The 16141-nt window shown below is 37.5% G+C and overlaps 1 protein-coding gene across 2 annotated transcripts in view; it reads right to left on the bottom strand.

Annotated features, from left to right (window-relative positions):
• pcdh9 (protocadherin 9) overlaps positions 1-16141 on the bottom strand; it is a 167723-nt gene that overhangs the window by 101756 nt on the left and 49826 nt on the right. The window lies entirely within an intron of this gene.

Below are 16141 nucleotides of genomic sequence, written 5' to 3'. Positions count from 1 at the left end.
AAAAAAAGTAACATGAGGTAAGTAGTCCAATTTGTTTTTTCTATTTTTTATTTATTTATTTATTTGCCCAATACCTGAATCCATTTTACTCAAAGTTTAAAAGCAGAATGAGTCAATAAGAGTTTGGATTCTTTGATTTCAGCTTTACACAGAAATCAAGCCTTATTGATACAATTCTTGATGGACCCTTATTTATTAAAAATCGTATTCATGATATTCATTTGGAATTTATTTAAACCTGAGAACATCATGTATAAAGCCCTGATAATCAGTGTCACCATGATCTGTTGGAACATGTTATAATAGTGCAAAAGAAAGCAGAGGTGTGAGAGGAGCATCATGAATCTTTTTTCTTTTTTTTTGACATTTCTGAGTTTGCAAATGACACTTGATGGTTATAGGATTGGGTGAAGAGTCACTGTTGTTTGTAGTGTAGAAGAATATACGAATGCAAAACCAGTACACATATTTTGATAGAACAAAAAGCACTGCACAGTTGAACTGAATCCAAACTCACCATTGCAAAAAAACAACAACAAAAAAAAAACAGTCAGGGTCACTTTAAGAGCCATTAATGCGCTGTCGTTTGTGGTTTTAGTTCAGAGTAAATCTATAGTTTTTACTGATCCTGCTTCAGTGATGTAAGAGTGCACTCTAGGGTGTATTGTGCACACTGTGCACGCAATGTTGCCTGGTGGAGTAGTAGTAGCAGCGCGGCAGTTTATCAAAGGTGTGGGGTGGGGGTGGTGGTGGGGGTTTATCCTGGTCTTTGTGTTGAGCAAACACCCTGCCTGAGGGTCTGTGTAGCCTTCATCAGTAAGTTTGTGTAGGATGAGGCCAAATCCACCTGTGTGGCAGGGGTTAATGATGAAGACATTCAGCTATATGTCTCTTAACTAATTAATCCAAAATATCAAAGGACAATGTTAATTTCACAGATAATTATTTATTATTAGATCTGTGTGATCAATCCAAGCTTGAAGATAGGCTGTTTTGTCTTAGACAATCACAAGCTGTCACAAGCCTGTCATATCCACTTGATGTACAATTAGAGACATTTCTGCCTTCGTGTGGAGGCAGAAACCTTGTATGTTTTATCCAAACTGTTGCCCTACTTAACGAAAATAACTGCAACACTGATGATTATTAATGCCTACCATCTCACAGACAAGAGACTCCATCAAATATATCTCTTACCGTCACATGTAACCCACTAACAATACGCCTAAATTAATCAAATACAGCCTGGGCTTTCTTTAAATGAGGTGTTGATGCTGATCAAAGGTGGATTTATGCTGAATATGAATATAATGCGTACTTGCCTCAGTAGTGTGAATACAGATGTGTGTTTTTTAGAGTCCACAGTGCACTGAGATAATTAAACTCAGATAAACTAAACAAAGTGCAACATGTTAGTCATGTTCACTCAATAACCTTGTTATCAGGCACACCTCCTTCTTGCCTCAAAATGGCTCATCATTGTGGTTTATGTAACACCCATTTTTATTCCCTTTGTAGGGCAGTATTAAAACCCATAAAGCTCTGTATGTAACAGAGCAGGTGTAAAGTATATTGATCATTTTTCTTCTCCTGCTTTGCACATCTCATGAATGAGATAAAACTAAGGATTGTGCTCTGCTGCTGTGCCATTACATGCATTCCAGCCATTCCAAGCTTGTAGTTGATACTCAATTATGTTCATTGTTCTTATTATCTTATAGCTGGCCCTTAGAACTCACTCAGTATTGTGCGTCTGAGGCTGTGATGTTGTCTGGTGTAACTATAGGTAAGTGCTTTCTTTGATTCAAATGATCAGTGGTACTTTACATCTCTAAACCTCCATACAAACAAGTGCTCTACTGACTGTCATTGTTTCTGCCTTTGTGCTTTCTGTAGCGTGAGACTTCAAAAGGTTAAGAGGCATTAATTCAATCCAACTGAGCATTTTGTTTTAATAGAAAATGTGCTTTTCATTTGAACAATTTTAGATAAGTATTCCACACCAAGGACTTAGCTCACATTTACTGTTACCAAATTAATAGTAATTCTGCCACTGTGTGATTTAAAAACATTCAAACAAATCGTATTACTTCAGCACTGCAATGTTTGCATCATCATGGCTTTGGAAATTAATTCTTTGAATTTTAATTAATTCATGTATTTATTTTTTAATATTTAGTGTCCACACCACCGTTCACTGGTTATGCCTTCAGTAATGAGAGTAAAGTCCAACAAACCAGTACCCAGCTATAAATAAAAAAAGAAAAGAAACCAATTGTCGATAACAGTTCGTGCAGCACTCATTGTTTGTTTTTGTAACAACATGTATGGTCTCTTGAGCTTTTCAAAAGTATCTCTTGGGTCTCTTCTGAAGTGGCCCAATAATGGATGTACTGTGATATTCACAGTTTAACTTAGTCTTGTCTTTGTTTTTTAGTCCTCTTCTACTCACCACAGGTTCTCTGTCTTTCAACCCACCAAGTCATTTCTCTGCCACACCTACCTGCGCACAAGTCTCTAATCACACTGTAGTGCCTGTTCTCCTCATCTAGCCTCTACCAGGCTGAGTGACTGAGTGCACTCTATGTGCCCTCAAGCTGTGTTTTTGCTTCCCTGTTTTCCTAAAAAAAACCCTGCATGATCACAGGTGTTATGAATGCAAATGTTAATTTTTTTCATGGTAGCCTGTATTAAAGAGCCAGTGGCTTTAAGTAAGGTCATTAAAACTGTTAAAACCAAAACCTATTCAGTAACTAAGCAACAAAGAGAAAAATAAAAGAATCCTATTTGAAATCATCCGATGACATAAAAAAGCTTGCCACTTGGCATTTTGAATTGTATGCATATCCAGCCTTTATCACAATAACAGATGGTTGCACACTAAAAACAAAAACATAAACATCCAGCATGGCTTGGCCTGGAAACAATGACAGAAACTGTATTCCTTTATAGGGATCGTATAAGTGTCATGTAGTCCCCCACCCCCTCCCCCACCCCTCCTGTGGCTGCTAAAGTGGACAATAAATTGAAATGGCATTATAATTGCATTTCAGTGTTTTGAATAACATTGACTGGATGATCTTTACAAGATTTTGAAATCACATCAGTCGTACTAAATCCACTTTTATCTGGATTAAGGTTGAATTGCTGTCTTTACCATCTATCCTATCAATTCATGAAGCATATGTCCATTGTCTTAAACTACATCCATCCTGCTTTCACAACATATTTGCTTTCTACAACTGGTAAATTGCACTAAAATAATTATAATTTACCAAAACTGTTGCTTAGAAATGTTAAAATATATAAATGAATCAAACTATTTTTCTTTTATTTCTAAATCCATCAAAAGCAAAGCTATGAATTACATTGCCAGAGAAGATTTCAAGTCCTAATAGCTGCCATATCTAAGATCAAAACACGTATTTTAGTGAACTTTTCAGAGTTGAGAGGTGCAGAACAGCGGCAGGTGTCAGAATTATACTACAGAGAACCTTAATCAAAGGGGGTGGTGGGGGATGGGGTGGGGAGGCATGGATTGTCTCCTAGCGCCTGGAGAAATGCAACAGAATCATCTCTATCAGTTACCAGCAGTACACACACAAGACACAGACACATACAAGCACACACATGGTAATGATGATTCTCACCCGCACTTCCACTTATGAAGGGGAATACTGAAGCCATGTAATTGTTAGAAGAAGAAAAAGTGTCAGTGGTGGTGCAAATCCCAGCGGTAAAAGATGGTAGCAGCTCAGGCCAGTGGTTGCTGCTCCCGTCTAATAATCAGCCAAGGGTCATTATAGAGTAACTTCTTCAGCCTTTTTTAATAAAATAGAAACTGAAGAACTGTTTTATTGTATTGAAGAACTATTCACTGGGTTAAAATCTTTAACAAAATACAGGGAAAGTATGACCTTTTCTATGGATTAGTTACTGCCCAGCTACTGTATAAACTGATGTTAGAAAGAAAGGGCATATTTTCACTTTATAAAAGCACTTAAACACCATCAACATTAAATGTTAAAGTTCTATCTTATTTATGTATTTGTATTATTGATCAGTGCAGTAGTCTTTGACCAGTGATTGACTAAAAATCTCACCCTAAATATTCAGTGGACCATCAGATATGAGCTCTGGAGTTATGGGCTCACCCTGAGGCTGAGTTCCTGGAGGGGTTCCTATAATGAAAAGGACTTTAGAGAAGTCATGCCGGGAACTTATCTTTTTGTGTAATAAATTGTGTTATTGTTAGCTGCTGGATCAGTGCCCCATTAATATTCTTTGCTCCTAGTATCATCGCTATCTGCCAGCAAGTATTACCATCCAACTCTTATTGCATTTACCCTGCCTTGCAAGCAGCATTCCTGTAGTTCATGCATGTGTTTAGATTAAGCAGATAATCTAATCAGAATACAATCTGCTAGGATTTATCTGTTTTGGCGGCTCAAGGTTAGAACTGCCATCGTGAGACTATTCAAGGGTGGTAAGAAGAAAATTACATTTTAAAAGTTCACTCCCCTCCCCGGAGAATGGTACTTGAACCCCACACACTCAAAGAGATTACTTCAAAGACGGTGGTATTCCTTTAGGAAAAAACAGCATTAACATATTGGAAACAATAACCCCTCCACTATTTGAGCAAACGAAAACAATGCGCAATCGTACAAAGACCCCATTGTCATGGAAAATATTCAGGGAAAATTAAGGTGTTGCCACCCTATAGCATGGAAAATCCATCTCTGCCCTCCAGAATGGTGCCACTATTTGAACACCCTATTTGATTACATGTACGGTGTCTGTCTCCTTGACATTGCTCATGACTGCTCGTTTTTTTTTTTTAATGATGCAACACAAAACTTGCGGTGGATTCTCTTCAAAATACTGCCTACTCCTGATAGGATGGCTTAGAGGACTGTTTCAAAACAAAACAATTTTCACTTAAAATAGGTCATAGATGCTGAGAGGGTGCCTATATTACATTCAAGGATTACCAAGTAAGGGGTATTTACTAAAATTCAATACTAAAGTAGGTCATGACAACATACACCGGGATTAGGAAAATCCATATGAAATACAAATACGAGATTTTCATGTGTATTGTAATAATCATCTTCATTGTGGAGTATTTATACTTCCAATTTACGACGAATTTACCAATGGAAGTAAGAGACAATTGTTTGGTGTACAGGCTTTGGAGACCACAATGTACATCTCACGGTGCTGCAGGCATCCATGTTATCACATGATTTGAAATCAGAGGTTTAGTTGCGTGTGGCAATATAATGATTCCTTTGATAGTCCTACAGTTACAGCGTCGTTTCTTTATTTTTCTTTCTACTCTAAACTAAATGAGATGCCTCCTCTTCTGTTTTTATTTCACTCATTAACTAAATAGCATTGTTTCAGAAAAATAATAAAAATAATAATACATTGATAATATTGTGAACGCTAACTCCTTCCACCCACACAAGCACATAGCCTCAAGGACAAAAAATGGGCATGAATCAAAATCCCTGATGTATAATCCTTCAAATAGAAAATCCACTTCAAAGTCTTATTTCATCCATCCAAGACTCATATGCTCATGTCTGCACCACTACAGTCAGGCCCCTCAGGTACTAGTTTTAGGGTCAATGTGCTGATAAAACCAGCTAATGATGCCTTCAAAGACCACTAGGTCTATGGAGGCTGACCACAAGAGATTCAACTTTTTTTTTTATTTCAATATTTATAAATATATATGAGAACATTTATTTATTAATTTAACCCTCCGCACCTTAGCTTAATTCTTTACCCTTTTCATTTAATATTCATCAGTGCTTGTGAGCTGATTTTTGTTTGGCAGGTCTCAGGAGTCTCTGATCAACCGAGGATTACTGACAGTTGTGAGCTTGTTTGTGTAGGTGAATGCAAGTATTCATGAGAGAGTGTACATGGAAAAGCATCCTAAATAAATAGATGTTGGTGGAGTATTGTAGTGACATTTTGCACACACACACACACACACACACACACACACACACACACACACACACACACACAAAACAACATGAATCTAATTCCTTTTTATAGCCTCAAATATATTATTCTACCCCTCCGGTAAAGCACTGATCAAAATCACCACTGCTCTTTGAGTCCATTTGTTAAAAACTGCCTATGTTGAACATGCTGCCTAATTCCCAAGCTTACATACTAACAATAAGACAAGCAAGGCCAGGGAATTCCTGACAGTTTCTATCAAGGCATACCATAATCTTTGCAGTATAGGGGGGAAAATAATCAAAGCCTTATCCAGATGTGCTCTTTCGGAGGCACGTGTGGGAATTTATATTAACTGCTTTAAAATAGCTAATTTCGAGTAGTGACTAATGGAAGAAAAATATGTTTCAAGAATACTTTTGGACAGAAGGCGGGGGTGGGGAGGGGGTGGAGGGTAGGGGAGGTGGGTGTAGATCTGCAAAGCACTGGCAGAATAGAAAGGTGGTTTTATAAAGTTCATTAAATATTTGGTTGCACTTCTGCAACAAAGCATTTGTCTTGACCTATTTGTTTTTTTTTGTAAATGTCATCATTAAGCAAACTGCATGAAAACACCTGGCAATTCTGCATAAATCTTGGGTGTTCAGAGGAAAGACGTTAGACGTAGCACTTAAATTATGTAGCTGAAGAATGTCAACATTTCATTCTTTTCTGCATGCATTTTTTTGTGTTTTTATATACCTTTAGGTATTTTAAGTAACAGATGTCACAATATTTACTGTGTACAGTGTCACTCCTCTCTGTTTCACTGTTAGCAGAAGCACGCACTGTTTACCTGTTTTCAAACAGGCTGTAACAGTCTGACTTTCCTCAGTAATCCGGTTAGCATTTTCAAACTCTGGTTGTTTGAACAGAACTGTTCCCCCCTGTCATTTCTGCTCACCTAACATTACCACAGACACCTGTTCTCTCCACTGCAGAGCAGCTCACTAATGAGGAGCTGTTATAGGAATCCACAGATGCAGACAGGTGAATAAGTCTGAACATTATGGAGGCCATCCTTCTTGGTATTCATCCGTCGTTGGCTTCAAAAAGTTTTTTGTTTTGTTTTTTTTTTTTTCAGATGATGATTTTTTCAGGACTCTGACACTGAGTTTGTATCTCAACACAAATTATCACTGATTAATGTTTTTTTAAGCCTCACATTCAGCAAGTGATAAAGCAACTGAAGTGGATGTTTGTTAATCAAGTCTTTTGATGAGGAAAAGAGAGACTTGTCGGCATGTTTATATCTTTATGGGTTTTGCAGTTGTGTTATACTGCACATGCATACAGCCTCACAATGCTTGAACGCACTGCACGCTGATGCTGCACTGTCTTAGTTGTAATCTTAAGGAGCTCACTGAATGGATTTAAAGCAAATTTATATGATTTAGAGGTAATTACATCTGTGACTGATTCACATAGCCCATCTTTAATCATACTGTATTTGTCAGTAAAACTAAGTTTGTCATTTCTTTCTGCACAGACTCATGAAAAGACTCATGAAGTGCATTAATATACATTATGTTTCAGGATGTACTCCACTGAATGCCATATCTATAGTCTTAAAAAACCCACAGCTAATTCCTTTAATCTTAAAAAGACCAGAGCAATCCTGTGGTTAACTAATAATGAGCCATCGTGGTTCAACATTCAAATTAATAAAATATATACTCAGCAAATTAGAGCATACATACCGGTATATGGGCAAGTGCATGTCTCATCCTGAATGTGCTGCTTAATAGCACATAACTACAATACAATTCCATTTCATCGTACATGGCCTGCTGAAATGCTTACAGGAATGTACTGTGCTGAGCTACAAAGTAAAACAGTACAAAGAAAACTTTCTACTTTAACTGCAGTAAAATTAACAAAAGAAGAAATAGTTTCTTTTTCATTTTGCAAGTATAACCGCTGTTTGTGTCTCACATACTTAGAATGACCCTGTTCTGGTTTTAAAGGTCAAAACATCTGAACGATCTCCCAACACCCTCTGGAAAACTTTCAACTTTTTAACGGCGCTGCTGGTTTCATGTGGATATGTTGAACATAAAAAGAAATTCGGTTTGTGTCCAGACATGAACTGCAAGGGTTCTCAGTGCTGGGCAACACATCAAAAGCTGCCTACAAGGCTGAAATTTGTCATACAGACATTTATAAAAAGGTGAGCTAGTATAACTATGTTCTTTACATCATTAACTCCATTTTAGCTACCATCAGAGGGAATGAATAGGTTTGCTTTTGAGCTGAGTTGAGGCTAAAAATGGTTGAAGTTAAACACACACACACATTAAACAGCCATTTCTTCTTCAGTTTCAAAATGATGGTTTCTCAAACAGTGTTATGTTCTCAACCAATTCATTGTTAAAACAAAACAGAACCAGAATCAGTGCAGCAGTGAGGAAGGGATGTTCCTCCAGCTCTGTTAGTTCATAGCTGATGCTGTTTTATTGCTTACTTTGTTTGTTTTTGATGATGATTTCCCATGATAAATGGCGTGCATTGCATTTCCCAAGGTGCGCAGCATGGTGCAGTTGTAGAGTGACGGGAAGTTTAAAGCTGTTAATGTGGCTGACAATGAAAAATCATTTGAGCATCTGAGGGGATGACTAACCTCTGAGAAGGAGTAAAATGGCTGCAAGAGATAAACTGATCACAGCCGAGGAAATTCACAAGAACAGATTGAAAAAGTTTTGTAAGATCATTGTACTATCTATCTATCTATCTATCTATCTATCTATCTATCTATCTATCTATCTATCTATCTATCTATCTATCTATCTATCTATCTATCTATCTATCTATCTATCTATCTATCTATCTAGCTCATTAGGCACCTTCAGTGATCCATATTAGCACAGTCTTCTGTAAATGCTAAGTGCATAGCTAAAAATATACCTGCTTGTATTTGTTTGTGAAACTGTTTGTGTGACGATTCACCATGATGCTGAAAGTCACATATATCATATATATATATATATATATATATATATATATATATATATATATATATATATATATATATATATATATATATATATATATACAGTTGTAGTCATAAAATATATATATATATATATATATATATATATACATATGTCATATATATATATATATATTTTATGACTACAACTGGATGTGTTGTGAATGTGTATTTACTATGCAGTGAAAATAAATTTAGTCCTATGCGTAATATGTTTGTTTTTCATGCTGTAGTTCTACTGGGCATTGTTGTGACAACAAACTGATGTCCTCTCTACAGTTAGAAAGCTAAAAAAAACAATGAGTAAAGGTGGAAAATGAGGTTGAACACTATATTTCCCAAGAGAATATCCACTGATTCTCCATTTCTTGTTTCCACAGCTCCAATTAACAGCTTTGGTACCAATTAGTAAAATCAAGCCTTCCCTGACAGAAAACCCATGGGGTTATATGTGTCAAGAACCAGAGCTTGAGCTAAAAAAAAAAAAAAAAAAGTTAGTAAAATAAGCATAGATCTCAGTCAGTGATAATTGGTACAATGAGGTTAAATATCTTTGTTTTATGTGTTTTATTCGTACATTTTAATGCTCTTTTTGTTAGATTTTTGTTAAAAATGATTTGTACAAATGGGAAAAAATAACACCGGTTTCCCTCTTTTGCACTTTTCCTTCGACATTTGCCCCTCAGATTCATCTCGTCTTAAGCATCCTCTTAGGATAATGAGGTGTATAGCAGGAGATATGGCAGGAGTATCAATCTGAACTGCACAGACAACCTGCAGGCCATGCCCAAAGCCAACATGTTTATTAGTATGCCAGGGATAACAAATGACTTAACATGGTTCCCTCTTTAATAACCTTGTACACCTACAAGACAACAATAACAGAGATGCCACACTGAGTGCTCCTTAATTCAATTAAAAAAAAAAGCATGGACGATGAGCGTGCCGTGAAAAAAGGAGTCCTTGAGGCAGTGATAAACTTCACAGCTCTACATTTCTGTGAGAGACACCAAACGGACAATTTATGTGAATCTTGCAGTCATAGGTGGGGGAAGATTAAGGACCAGTGAAGGAAGTTCTTTATATTTCTTGCACATTACTAAATAATGCATTTGTATTTGTATATTTTATGGTTGTGCATGTGTTTGTGTGCTTAATGAGTAGCAGTGAGTAGCATCAGTGAGCCTAGTTTCTAAGAAGAGTCATACTGACTGTTTGGTTCGACGTGTTAGAACAATTTTGAAATGCTGATGCTTTTTTTGAGATGCTGACCATGAAATTTGTATTAAATGTGCTTTTTCTGCTTTTTCTTTTTTGATCTATAAACGCATTCCATCCTCCAAATGTAGTCTGTACTAAAAGTGAGCGTGCACACTGCCAAAGTGAATGAAGGAAGCTGTGGAGTGTGGACAGCAAGGAGCGTGACTTTTCAATAATAAGAAGGTGTTAGTAATGTAAACGCAGGAAATAAATAGAGAAATGTGCATTAGAACTGTCAGAGCTACAAAGCACACGCACAAGTTGTTTAGTAAAATGTAACGGTTTGGTTTCTTCATCCTCTTTTATTATGTGCCCACACTGCCCAAAGCTCTGCTGACTGGATTTTGATGAACTGTGAAAAGAGCCGTGCACCTTTTCAAAATTTTACACAATGACCAAAGGCTAGCCCTAGAGCTATAAAGAATAAAGGTAGATGTGTTTTTATCTTTCATTATCTCACATAAAAGTCAGCTACAGTGTGCTACATCTGAATGACCAGGAAGGTCTGGAAACATATGCATGACATGCATTTTGGGATCTATACCCAATGAGGGCTAGTAGAGGCTCTAGTGTTGATGTCCTCATCAATAAATAAATGACAGTGGAAAATAGTGGAGAAGCTTGTTTCAGATGACAAATCTTAGAAATGTGTGTAAGAAACAAACAGGTGACGTCACAGAAGCTCTGTCCATAGTTTTTACTGTCAATGGTCTAAACTCAACCATACTGCAATAGGATGCAATGCAACCAAATCTACAACCTATCCCAAGATCTAAGATGACTAGCTATCCTAATACCACATGCACACGTCTCTGAGAACTTGATTCTGCTTTTGTTAAACGGACACAACTGTTGAGATTTTTTATATTATATGTTCAAGATCTGTTAGCCTGGCTTTTTATAGGCTACATATTCTTGGCTAAATGAATTGGCAGAGAGACACAGAGGGCAAGTCTGGAACTGCTGTGAGGTAAAGGTCACTGATAATTAGGACACTAATTGATACATAACCTTGCCATCGAGCATGTTAATAGTGCACGTCATCTCTCCCTCTCTTTGTCATATACTGTATGTGCACACAAAACTGCACAGAAGGTAAGACTGAGGCAGTTATTTATATAACAGCTGTTCACAGTAATTGATGTTTTTCATACATTTTTCTTACATGCAGAACACTCAAACCGACTATGCATTTTCTGGATTTCTCTACCTTTCTGTACATAATGCACTTCTGTGTCCGTCATCCTCTTTACATGTTGTATGCATGGAGTGTATCTGTGTCCAAGAACCTGGCCCTCTCACTAATGTTCCTCCTTGTCAGAGACAAAGGGGTTTTAAGACTGGAGGATTTGGCAGGCTCTACCACTTGCAGGCAATATTTCAACCCATCCATCTAGCTGGGATAATAGAGTGTCCTTGCCTTTCAACGCCTAGAGGAGTGACCAGTTATCACAAGCCACCAGCTCAGTTGTTAATAAAACAGGGTATGGGAGGAATGAGTTGAGGAATAGGATAAAAAAGAAAGAAGGATGCAGAGAAGGGTAAAAAAAATAAAATAAAATGGGTGCATGTTATTTTGACAGGCGCCTCGCAAAAGGTGAAGTTGATCACGATCAGCAGACAGTTACAAAGCTGGCAGGAGTTCTCTTTTAACATCTCAGCTTTGGTTTCTGTGAAGATAAATTTAGCCCCATCACATCTCTTTTCAGACTGTGGAGAGGGGTGGAGAAGTGAGGAGAGGGGAGATGAGAAGAATTGGAGTGGAGAGGTGGGGCAGGCAGTGTTAGGCTGATCTAGCTAATGGCCAAACTGACCTTCACAGAAAGTCAAACGGTAAGAAGAGTAAGTAGTGTGTCATAGAAAGCCACTGCAGTTTAATCAAGGCTGTTTCCATTATGCCTGATTTCACCACCAGCTTATGATTTTCAGGCAAGTAGTTAAAATTTCATTGATTGCTCTGGACAACTGTAATCATTCATTTAATATATGAAGCTAAATAGATGATGAGGGAGAAGGACACATAAAACATGGTTTTTGTGTCTTGCATTTCTAGAAAAACTACAACAATAGCTGTGTCCTTTTGACACAGTTTGTATTGTTTAGTAATTGCTGAATGTGAACAAATGAACCTATCCCAAGGCAAAACATCCTGGCATAATTTCAGTCCTTGTACCTCACTATATGTTTCGTAGCATAGAATAGGGTATCAGTGCTCAATAACAGAAAGGCTGACCAAGCATAATAATGTATACAGGCAACATTATTTGAAATTTTAGAAGAGAGCAGAACTGGTTTCATATAAAGCAAAAACTGCCTCAGGCCTTTCCGTCCTCAATCTGTTTTTTTTTTTTATCACATCTCTCCACTCTGCAGTCCACAGAGCGTTTCTCTGCTGCACTTGATTGAGACATAGTCTCCGGCAGAGACTCGCAATGACAACTGCACCTCTCCTAGGATCACTGTTGAATCTCACCTTAAAGTTTTCCTGTCAACAGAGCCTGTAAAACAAGTAGCAGTTTCCAAATCTGAATAGAAAGGCTTTGTTGTGGAAAATAACATTTCTAGCCTTTATAAAGGCTACTGTGGGCTGGAATGGCGATTTCTCTTTTTATTCACAAAAAGTCTATTCATAGTGTTAACAGAGGCCTGTTGCATACTGTGGTGGTGCAAAGCAAAGGCTCAAGCAGAATTCCAGGGATTAGTTAAAAATATCTTCTAAAGAGTTCACAGTAAAATACAGCAACAGCACTTTATCATCTGTTTTCCTAAAATTTAGTTGTACTAATTTTATTTAAGTGCCTTATAATGATATGGATTTTTCAACTAGTAGAAGTTACTTTTTTCAAAAGAAAACTTTAATTAATTAAACATTAAAAATAATGCCAGCAGCAAACACATGTCAAAGGGAACAATGACTAATACAGCCTACTGGCCAATTAGCGGTAAGATGCGTCATACATCTGGCACCAGCTTTAAATAGATGAGTGACGTAGCGGTTATGACATTTTTAAATGTGAAACTTTGGCCTTTTAATATTTTAATCTCTACAAACACATAACACATTAACTAGATTGACACCAATACACTGTGGTGAACATTTAAAAAGTTAAAAAATGCTTCATTATACAGCCCTTTGTCTCGCTAATATTTGTCAGCAGCAAAAAAAGCTCTGACCTTTCACATTCTGAAACCTCACTGTGTACTTTACAATGTAGTATTGTAGCACACTGTACTTTCAAACACTCTCAGACCAGATTTTATTTAAATATAAATTAACACTTTGTCACAGTCTTTCTTATTGGAACCATTAATTGCAGACAGTGAAGAGGAAGATTTTCCATGTTGGTTTATCAGTAACCTTAACTGTATATGTACAAGACTAGGTACACTGTCATCCTCCACGGTCGATTGTTTTATGCCACCTTCAGGCAAAGAACGTTTGCAAAAACCACATTATTGCATGAATTCTGCAAAAAACTGATGACAAGTTCTCTTGTTGTCTAGTCTAATAAAAATTGTTATGAAAGGATCAATATTCTAAGCTGATTAAACCAACAACAACATGCATCTCAGATCATTTTGATCTTTTTTTCTTAAGTTTATTATTAGTTCAGATGGTATGCCTTACCTCTCTGGACCCCCTAATATTAGCTTGCTTCATATGTTTCTTCAATCCCATAGACATACTTTGCAGAGCTGAACTTGCAGACTCTTAATTATTGTTGTTAAAATTAATTTCCTCCATAGCACTTTGTTAATTAAACAGCAACTCATCAGCAACAAGAAATGATTAACGTCAAGAAGTAAAGCAAGCTCAGACTGCACCTGTGCCTCACAAATCATCAGTTTTTACACAGAAAACATGAAGCTAAAGCTACATTCATATCTGTTAGAGTTTTATAGTCTGAATTACCCTTTTGTATTGTTTAGGATTCTGTCCACGGCAATAGTTTAATACATTTGGAAAGTCCAGTGTTGCAGACATGAATATACATAGCGGTGAATATATTGATCCTTATGTGTCCAGGGACCACAGAGTGAAAGTCTCCCAATAAATCAATGGGACATATGCAGTCTATGAGGTGACTTTTCCACTTTCTTAATGTATTTATCCTGCCACTGAAACAACTACTCGTATGGATGCAATTTGTGTTCTCCATTTCAATCCACATTTTTTTTAAAACAACTAAACCTTTTAAACAAAGGTGTCTGTGTGGCCAAGGACTACCCAACAATTAGCCCAGTGACTCACCAAACATAGGAGGGAATAATATCAGCCAGCTGTGCCTTTTCACGTTAGCTCTTGCCACTCTCCAAACCCTTTCCTCCCCATGCAACAACTCCCTGGTGCACTCCGAATGACAGAGGAAAGGAAATTATCGAACACCAATACAATAAAGCTGTCTGGTAACTTAATAGGGCTGCTGAGTAGGGGCACTGTGGCCATCTTGCTTTGAGGCGATAATGAGAGTCATCATTCCCTCTTGGGCTAGAAGAAAGGGGCCTCCTCTGCGGTGATATGTGTGTGTTTGTGTGTGTGTGTACATGCATGTGCATGCACATGTGTGTGTGTTAGGCTTTGAGCTTCGTTAGGTCCAATAAGCAAACAGCACAGTGCTTTAACAAAGCCAGAGAGATCTCCCACTGTATACAGCTTGGGAGACATCTGTGAGAAACTCTGTTCATTAAATCAGGCTAAAGTCCAAACATTGACTTTCTAAGCTTTAGGGAGACACAAAACATAGGCTGTCCCATATATCATATCACAGGTCCCTCAACCATTTATATGTTTGGGGAATATGTCTGAGGTTAATAAAAGAAGGCTGTCTCACAGCAAAGATAAAAGTAACATTTGTTAAAAGAACTCAGCATGAATTCTGATCCAATAAAAGACGCTGCAATGAGTGACCAAGTGCTGTGTTGCCAATAGACTTATATTCATGAGAATTATTTATCAAGTTCCAACAAAGTGCTTCTATGCTTTCTATTTAAAATACCAGCGGGGTTTCCATTTAATGAAAACATACAAATTCCAGAAGCCTGTCTTTTGTGGACATTAAAGGACCTCCACGGGGATACCAGCTGAGGTATTTACACATTAGGCATTATGATATATTACATAGGACATCAATCATCCCTACTGGCAAAGAGACATAACGTGATTGCTTAGTGTTTGCATTCATTCTGAACCCAGTATACCGTAAGTTCAACGTAATTAAACATGGCCTGAGGAATGTATGCATGGATGTGTGAAGGTGCAGCAGATGATGGCAGGCAGAAGTCAGAAGACATCTTTTGCTTATAGCCATGGATGCAGTACACAAGGGATAAAGTGGCAAACATGGCAGGCCATTCATTTCAAAGATAACTGCTCACTTCTTTGCCTCCCACGAAGACAGTTTGCACTGCTTTCTGCTCCCATAATGTACAGTATGTACATTGGATACTTTGTCTTGCTTTGCATCAACTGCCCACACAAGAATGACACAACAATGTCTCCTGGTGACTTTTATAATGATTGAAGGGCTCATGTGGCACGCTGAGGAAATGTTTGACCTGTTGGTTGTGCTGAGCCTGGCTGCTAAAGTGAAATCGCTGCACAATACAACAGTGTTGCTGAGGACCTGATCCTTGCCCGAGGGAGTTTGGGTAAAGAGGGACAACAATGTGTTTATACTTCTGTCTAGTTTGCTTCTCCCACTTGCTAATGCTGGACCCAAGGGTGCATGACAAGCAATAAATAATTAATGCAGGGGAAAATGAGCGCTCCACTATTGTGAACAATACAGTGAAATTCTCCCTTTTAGCTTTTATTTAAAATGCAAATATATATCTTCCCAATACATCCAAAGTGTGACAACACAATGCACT

Source organism: Parambassis ranga, chromosome 3, assembly GCF_900634625.1.
Source record: "Parambassis ranga chromosome 3, fParRan2.1, whole genome shotgun sequence".
NCBI lineage: Eukaryota > Metazoa > Chordata > Actinopteri > Ambassidae > Parambassis > Parambassis ranga.
Note: the sequence above shows the minus strand (reverse complement) of the source record. Positions and strands in the feature narration are given on the sequence as shown.